This window comes from Carlito syrichta, unplaced genomic scaffold, assembly GCF_000164805.1.
Source record: "Carlito syrichta isolate Samal-C Ts95f unplaced genomic scaffold, Tarsius_syrichta-2.0.1 Scaffold120544, whole genome shotgun sequence".
Lineage (NCBI taxonomy): Eukaryota > Metazoa > Chordata > Mammalia > Primates > Tarsiidae > Carlito > Carlito syrichta.
Window position 1 is genome coordinate 49,151 of NW_007064640.1, and position 8,797 is coordinate 57,947.

The window sequence follows — 8,797 nt, forward strand, 5'->3', positions numbered from 1 at the left end:
CCACACCTCCCTGGGAAAAAGATGGTCCATGCCTCTGCTTCCCTCTAATAAATTCATTTCTCGATTATTACACATTATCATTCCCCACTTGGCACCTTCTTAGAAACTTGATTGTTGGATGTATTTTTCATTTGGCAAAAATTCAACGTGGCTTTGTGTGGGATGTCTAAGTATCAGAAACAGCAATGTTGATGTTCTGGTTTTTGAGGAGAAATAGAGAGAGAGAGGCATGCATTCCCTCGAAGAACAAACACAGGAGACTGAAAGAGGATGTGCACAGAATGAAGAGGGCTGACAGACACTGCTTGGTTTTGAATTCTGTGGCTGTCAGCCACCAAGGACTATAGGGTAGACCGGAATATAAATCTTCTCAGGAAGAAACTTGGTGAGGCAAAGCCACTGTGACATGACAGTGGGGCTTCACTTTGTTCCAAGTATATCAGTGCACACATACACAGGAAGGAGCATTGTGGGTCACCTGCAGTAAGTCATGACCTGAGGATCAATAGGTACGGGCATTTCTGCAAATGCTCTGTCAATCTAGGCACTGGGGGAAGAGGAAAGAAGCATGCTATTAAAACACACTTCCGTCTCTAACTCACCCAAGACCCCAGGCCTCCTTAGCTCCAGGATCTGCAAGGCCAAAATGAAGTTTAGCATTACATGTCATTCTAGGTCATCTGGAAGCTGGCTCGCTGGGGCCACCTCAGAAGACCTGGGTGTGCCCAAGAGGGCAGCAGGGCTACCCAGAAGGGTAAGCCTTGATAGTCTTCACATCGTCCCCAGGGCGGTCCTGGGAGTTTGTTTCTACCATTCCCACGCGATTCACCGTTCCCATACCCTGGCACACTCGGCCAAAAATGGTGTGTTTGCCGTCGAGCCGCTGGGTGGGGCGAGGGTCACAAAGAACTGGCCGCCCGTGGTGTCTGGCCCTGCATTGGCCATTGCGAGAATTCCAGCCCCTGTGAATTTCAGGTCTGGATGAAGTGCATCTTCAAACTGTTTGCCATAGATAGATGCACCACCTCGACCTGTCCCTGTTGGGTCACCTCGCTGGATCATGAAGTCCTTGATGATTCTGTGGAATTTGGTGCCATTGTAGTAACCTCGACGAGCCAACTCAGCAAAGTTCTTACAGGTTTTCAGAGCATGCTTCCAGGACAGCTCCAGCACAATGATTCCCATGCTGGTCTCCAAGAAAATGTTGGTGGCTGCCAGGAGTCTGGGGGAATTGCCGCCATAGTGCAACTGGCGGAATACTTCTCTGCATCTCTATTTTTAAACCAAGCTGGAAGGACCTGAGCCAGGGTCACCTCTGTCATGCTGAGAAAAAGCCTGTCCACTCTAGGAGAAAATGGGGTCCCCACAGGACAGCCAGGACAGGGAAAGAGGGAGAGGGCGGGAGGTCCCAGAGCACAGAGGCCCTGGTGACACCCTTCAGGGCCCCCAGAGTGGCCCTGGGACTGAAGCCTCCTCTGGTTTGAGTTTCCGTCACTGATACACATGGGAGCCCACTTGGTGCCCAGGAGCCCGAGGACTTAACCCTGCCCAAAGTCACACACAGGGTCTTCGAGGCAGAACAGAACCCAGCTTCCACAGACCGTATCCCCAGGCTTTTGAATGTCCCCGAAATCAGAAGAATCTTTGAGAACTGACAAAAGAGCGACAGCTAGACATTCCCAGCCCTCTGGACCACGGTCCCTTCCAGCACGGCTCCCACAGTAAAGGCAGAACGTCCAGGACGCCATCTGTGAGCAGAGCCCAGGCCTGGAGTCTCAGCTTGTTGAGGGATACCCATGGAGCTTCCTTCTTTTTGAGTTGGGTCTTGCTCTGTCACCCAGGCTGGAGTGCAGCGGCACAGGCATGGCTCACCACAGCCTCAACCTCCTGGGCTCAGGTGATCCTCCCACCTCAGCCTCCTGAGTAGCTGGGACTACAGGTTTGGATGTTTTGTAGAGATGAGGTCTTGCTACGCTGCCCAGGCTGGTCTTGAACTCCTGGGCTCAAGCAATCCTCCCACCTCGGCCTCCCAAAGTGCTGGGATGACAGGCATGAGCCACCTGCCTGGCGCCTGCTGTTTCCTCAAAGCAGGGGAGGCAGCAGGTGGATGCCGGAGTCCCCTGGGGCCACAGTATCCAGTGCCACACTCTGGGGACTTACAGCAGCAGAATCGTGTTTGCTCCCAGCTGCAAGGCCAGTCTGAGCTCAAGGCCTGGGCAGGGCTGTGCTCCCTTGGGGAGCCCTCGGGGGGCTCTGGGTCACAGGCTCCACACGGGCCCTTCCAAGGAGCGGCTGGCCCAGGTGGCAAAGCCAGATGGGAATACAAAGCTGTAGGGCTGGCCATGACCTGGCTTCTCCCTGGAGAGGGAGTCCAGCGCTCCAGCCCCAGCCCGGGAGATGGCCAGGCCGGGAGCAGCAACGAGGCTGGGATTCACGGCGGGGAGAAATCTGCACCTGTGCCTCCTGGAACGTGAGGGCAGGCTGGTTGACCCTGACTGACCTGCCAGGCTGTGGGTATGGGCGCCGTGGGTGTGGACGCAGCAGGTGGGAATGCCACGGGTGTGTGGACATCGCAGGTGTGAACATTTTGAGGGTAGATGCCACGGGTGTGAATGTTGCGAGTGTGGACGCTGTGGTTGTGGACACTGAGGGTGTGGGCATCGTGGGTGTGGAGGCCATGGGTGTGAAAGTCATGGGTGTGAATGTCGCAGGTGTGGACGCTGTGTGTGTGGATGTCGAAGGTGTGGACATCACGAATTCAGAGCTCTGGGTGTGGACGCCTCGGGTGTGGATGTCACAGGTGCGGACGCTGCTGGGGTGGACATCGCAGGTGTGGACGCCACTGCAGCCTGCCAGCCCCACTCAATCCTCTCCCAAGGTCCGCTGGTGCTTCAGGGGCCCTGAGAGACCTGCTGGCGGTGACTGGCCTGAGGCCACACGGTGCTCAGTCGGGCCAACATGGGCGGCTGGCGCCCCGACCCCTGGTTCTGCCTGTGAAGCGTCTTGGCCTTTTCCCCACCAAGATGGTAGCCAGTGGAGCTGTTCTCGCCCACACAGCCCAGGGTTGATTTTATCAGGGTTTTATGGTGGCAGCCAGGAAGCCAGAGCCGGACAGCTGGTGTTTGCGGGGGGTGACAGCGCTGGACCCCTGCTGCACCCCCGATGCACCAGCATCTCGCTCGGGCGCCCACCCAACCCCCACCCCTAGGCAGCACCAGCCAGGTCACCTGTGGCCACTGTGGCTTGGGCAGCTTAGAGCCAGCTGGGCGTTTCTGTTCCTCTCCAGAGCCTCAGTTTTCACATCTGTAAAATGGTGATCACAGGCCCCCCTCCCAGGTGGCCACGGGGATTAGGAACCACCCCAGAAACGGGCACGTGGCAGGCACCTGGTGGCAGGTGATGGCGGGTCTCCTCTGGGCCGTCGCTGACATCTCGGCATGGCGGTCAGCACACGATGGTCACATGCAGCTCTGGGTCAGCCCAGCACGGGTCTCACTGGGCTAAAGTCAAGGACTAGTCCTCCTGGAGGCTCCGCTTCCTGCCTTTCTCAGCTCTAGAGGATGTGGGTCTTCCTTGGCTCCTGACACCTCCTCCACTTCACAAGAGCAGCCTGGCGTCTCCGACACTCCTCGCCACCCCGTACCCCTGCCCGTGTCACGCTCCCTCCACCCATAGCTGGGGCGGCATCCGATTTCTTTTTTTTTATTATTATTTTTGAGTTGGACTCTCACTCTGTTGCCCAGACTGGAGTGCAGTGGCCGCTCCCAGCCACCGCAGCCTCGACCTGCTGGGCTCCGGCGATCCTTCCGCCTCAGCCTTCTGAGTAGCCGGAATTACAGGCGTGTGCTACCATGCCCGGCTAATTTTTTGATTTATTGTACAGATGAGGTCTCGCTGCCCAGGCGGGTCTCGAACCCGCGGGCTCACGCCATCCACTCACCTCAGCCTCCCAAAGGCGCGGGATTACAGGCTGAGCCACCGAGCCCGGCTGGCATCCGATTTCAAGACCTTCAAGACCGCATGTGAGTAGATCAGCCTCCCCCACCCCCCAGCCCCGCCTCACCCCGGGAGCCAGGCCCCACCCCCATCACAGGGACCCTAACTTGCGTCCTGCCGGCACCGTCCCTTTTGGCAAGTTGAGTAACGTCTGCACAGGCTCAGGGACTTGGGGCGAGGCCCCGACCACCCCCAACGCTCTGGCTGCAGGTGGGCGAGTGGAATTCCGGCCGGCCGGGCGCCTGTGTTGACCTCGGGCGGGAAGAGGGTCCCGCCGCAGCCTCTCCCCAAGGCCTGGTCCACGTCTCTGCTGTTTTTGACTCTTTTCAAAGAGGCCCTGTCTAGCCAAGGAGGCCGGCACGTCTGCCAGACCTGCGCTTCCAAATAAACCCCTAGGAAATTTCCACGGTGCCAGGCCCTTCCCTTCCCGCAGACCTGCGGGAGCCACGGCCTCGCAGGCCAGAGGCTGGGGAGGCCAGCGGTTTAGGCTCTTCTCTTTTGTGTGTTCCCCTTCTTCTTTTGTGTGTTCCCCATCTCTGTCTTTCCCCCCAGAGGTCCCAGCAAGACTGATACCGCTCCACTTTGGCGTCCCAGCTTCCTCATCCCTCCGCTGCCTCTGGCTTCCGTCTCCGGCCTCCACCGAGGCCGGGTCATGTTCTGTGCTTCATGAGACCTGGCTCTGGGAATTCTGGGAAAGCCTGGCTTTCAAGACCACTGTCTCATCGGAGACATTAGAAAACCTCAGACAACATTATTTGGGGCCAGGCACGGTGGTTGGCACCTATGATCGGAGCACTTGGGGAGGCCGAGGCAGGAGGATTGCTTGAGCCCAGGAGTTTGAGACAAGCCTGGGCAACATAGTAAGACTTTGTCTCAAAAAAAATAAAAAATAAAAACTTAGCCGGGCATGGTGGCGCATGTCTGTAGTCCCAGCTACTCAGGAGGCTGAGGCAGAAGGATCACCTGAGCCCAGGAGGTTGAAGCTGCAATGAGCTGTGATTATGCCACTGCACTCCAGCCTGGGCGACGGAGCGAGGCCCCAACTCACATATATGTATGGTAAATCCCCCACACAGGAATGAGTCCTGCTCTGAGAGCAGGTTTGTAAGTCCAATTTGCTTGTAAGTACAACAAAATTAGCCTAGGCACCCAACTAACACAATCGGGTAGACAGTACTGTAATAGGTTTATAATACTTTTCACACAAGTGACACATAAAAAACAAACCCCCAAAATAAAGAAAATATTTTTAATCTTAGAGTACGGTGTGTGACAACGTACGCCAGACATGTGATCTAACTTACGTGATAGGACATGCAAATGCATATTCTCATCTCTGAAAGTTCACAACTTGAAAGTTCTTATGTAGGGGACTTACCACATACACTCATATACAAGGGGGACCCCAGAAATCTCGGCATTATCTTGTGGAGGGCAGGCTTCTTGTAGGACAGGATTCCCCCTGGGTAAGTGTTCTAGGAACCCATCAGCAGCTGGGTACCAGCCAGTGTCATGAGAGGCTGTGTTTGGCTTCAGTGAACCGTTTTTTTTGTAGATTCCTTAAACATGTCTGCCCATTTCATGATGGGTGATTTACGAGCGCACCTGCCCACACTGTGCTGAGGGTTCAACCATTTCTGACCAAAATGTCATGACCCGTGTGTCCCACCCTCCCTCCACTTGATCTCGCCCCGAGTGACTTTTTTTGTCTCTCTGGATGAAAACAGTCCTCCAAGGGAAACATTTTGCCAATGTGGAAGAGGTGGGGGACAAAAGGGCAGAAGCTCTGAAAGGCATCAAAATCAACAGTGGAAAAAGCGCCTCGATAGGTGTATTGCATCCGATGGCGTGGACTTGGAAGGTGACTGAACAGGGAAGAATGCAGTTGTAATATTTTGTAAATAAATACCAGGTTTTGGGGGGCCTCCCCTCATATATATAGGGGGTGCCAAAGAAATGCATACGCATTTTAAGTATGACGTTCCCACCAAGATGGCGTGAATCAAATGAATGCTAACGTCACCACGCCACAGGCAAGACACTCAAAGAAAACGGCAGCAGCACAGCTGAACGAACGTCACACTACACGTTGCTACCGTCGTTCAATTCAACTTCGAAAAGTCATACATAGAGCCAGGCGTGGTGGCTTAACCTGTCATCCCAGCACTCTGGGAGGCCAAGGCGAGAGAATTATCTGAACCCGGGGGTTCAAGACCAGCCTGGGCAACTTGGTGAGACCTTGTCTCTACAATAAATCACAAAAACTAGCCAGGCATGGTGGCGTGCACCTGCAGTTCTGGCTACTCGGAAGGCTGAGGCGGAAGGATGGCCGGAGCCCAGCAGGTCGAGGCTGCGGTGGTTGTGAGCGTGCCGCTGCACTCCAGCCTGGGTGACAGAGTGAGACTCCAACTCAAAAAAAAAAAAGAAAAGAAAAGTCATACAAAGATAACATCACGTAAAATGTGTGTATACTTTTTGACACTTCTGGTATATACGTACAGATATATCTACATATAAAAAAATTGAATGATACAAATCGAAGAAAGCATCTTTTGGATGCTGGAAGCTGGCATGGGCCCCCCTGTATCTGCCTTCTCTTCCCTGAGTCTCATCTCTGGGTCTGGACAAGAGGGGGCGATGGGGTACCCCAGAAGAAGCTTCCCAAGCTACCTCATGGCATTCTTCCCTCTAGAAGCGAAGGGAGCTGGCAACAAGGAGGGGCATGCTCATGGGACACCACCTCCCGCAGGCACCCGTGGGTGCATGTTTGCTGCTGTGTGCTGGGTCCCCAGAGGACGGAAGGCACAGGGGATGCAGAAGAGAAATGGGGTTCCAGGGTGAGGGACACTCAGCCCCAACCAGCCTTGGCGCTGTCAGGCCGGGCACGCGTCTGTGCGTCACAGCTGCAGGAGAGAAACCCCTTTCTCTTTCCAAGAAAGGTTCGGCCTCGGCTACATCCGACATGAAGACAGTGAACCAGCAGCTGGCGGGTGATGGCCTTTTCCTTGCGGGCTATGCTTTGGGGCCATTCCCTGGCCGTGGCTGACACGTGGTCCATGTCGGTGATGTGTCTTTGCGGTCTCGAGTGGAACCAGGTCCTGGCGCGTGGGAGGACCCGGTGGGCAGGTTTCTCTCCCCTTCCCGTTGAAGAGGCTGCAGAGTCGCCAGCTCATCGGAGTCTGTCTGTCCGTCCTTGCCGAGGGCCTGAGGCGCAAGGCCCCTCCAGGAGGGCTGAGGGACTGTCCTCTGCCCTCCCCGAGCCCAGTCCCTCCAGCCGGGCATCCGCTGGAGCAAGCCCGCTCGCCAGACCGTCTGCCACCTGGGACTGTGCCCGCAGCGCTGGCCTGCCTGGGGAGCGCGACCTGGTGGCCTGCCATCCCCGATGACCCTGCCAGCTGGAAACTTTGTTCCTGCCCCTACAGGGCTCCTGGCCCCTTGCGCCGCACAAGCAGGACAGGCAGCTCGGAAGGACCATGGCTGCAGGGAGGCAAGAAAGGCGTGCATCTGCCGGTCCCCTCGTGGTTTCTGCAGCTGGGCACAGCCACGTGCATTGAGGGCCACGCCCCATACGGCCAGCAGAGGGCGCCACGCAGCCCCACCTCTTCATGGCCTTTCTGCAAACCATCTGTGGCTACCCTGGCTCTCAGGATCTGCTTCGTCGCATGTTCCTCCGACTCTCGGTTACAGCAGCACTGGCTTCTCACAGGGGCTAGAAGAGATGACGGCCCCCACGGCCACGGGGCTTTTGCAGGTGCTCCGCCTGTTTCTCAGGGGGCCGTTCTGTCATCGTCACCTGGAGAGCGCCGGTCAGCCCTTGGGTCTCACCTGAAACAGCAGTCCCCAAGGGGCCTTCCCAAGCACCGAGGGGGCCCTGCCTTCTCCCTGGGGCGCTCGCTGGCCTTGTGGCTGGGTCACCACTTCCGTCACAGCCAGGCCACCACCTCCACTCGTCCCAGGCCCAGCACACAGGGGGGTCACCGCTGTCCCTGAGACATGGCTGTGCTCGCACGTGCTCTGGGGAGGGGAATGGTTCAACACGCCGTCCCGACCACAGAGGAGAAGCGGGGGTGGCATCTGAATGGCCCCCCGCACAAGGAGTGCCCGGGAACCTGTTTCCCCCTGCGAGAGTGTGGGATGCGGGGTCCTGGCTGCCAGGCCTGCGGAGTCTCAGAGGGATAGGACGGCTGGAAAGCGCCCGTGTCGCCCCAAGTCTCCGGTCGTGCGGCACCCGTGACACACAGCCTCTCCCCAGTCGGTTCTGGGCCCGTCCTAGCGGGCCAAAGGGCGAGGCGTGGGCCAAGCCCAGCCCTCCGGTCCCTCCCAGGATCCGCCCTGCAGCCCAGCTCCCCGTCTGCTCCTTGTCCATGAGAGGTGCGCGAGGGGACATTACTCTCCGATGGCAGGGGCCACCACGGCAAAGGACAGGCCAGAGCCGGTCAGGCCCTCCCAGACGCGGACACATGGGACCAAAGGCTGGCGTGGCCCAGAAGGGAGGCCGCGGGGCCCTCAGCTGGACGGCATCTCCTGTAGGGGAAATGCCCATTGCTCTGAGAAGACAGGCCTGGGGAGCCGGGGCTCTGGCCAGGGGGTGGGAGGAGGGACAGGGAACCGGGGCCTGGGGGACGGGGAGGGTGGATGGGCCCAGGAGGCAGAGGGACTCTGACCCTCCCCCGTCCCCCCTTCCCCGTCTCTCTGTCTCTCCCTCTCCCCCTCACTTGCTTCTCTCTCTGCAGCCCCTCCCCCAGGATCCACAGGACACCAGCGATGTCCCAGGTGCTCCGCTGGGCACTGCGGGTGCAGC

At 57.6% G+C, this 8,797-nt stretch overlaps 1 pseudogene; it reads right to left on the reverse strand.

Annotated features, from left to right (window-relative positions):
- Nucleotides 1–742: 742 nt before the first annotated feature.
- LOC103249488 lies at nucleotides 743–1,241 on the reverse strand (annotated as a pseudogene).
- Between the last annotated feature and the right edge of the window lie 7,556 nt (nucleotides 1,242–8,797).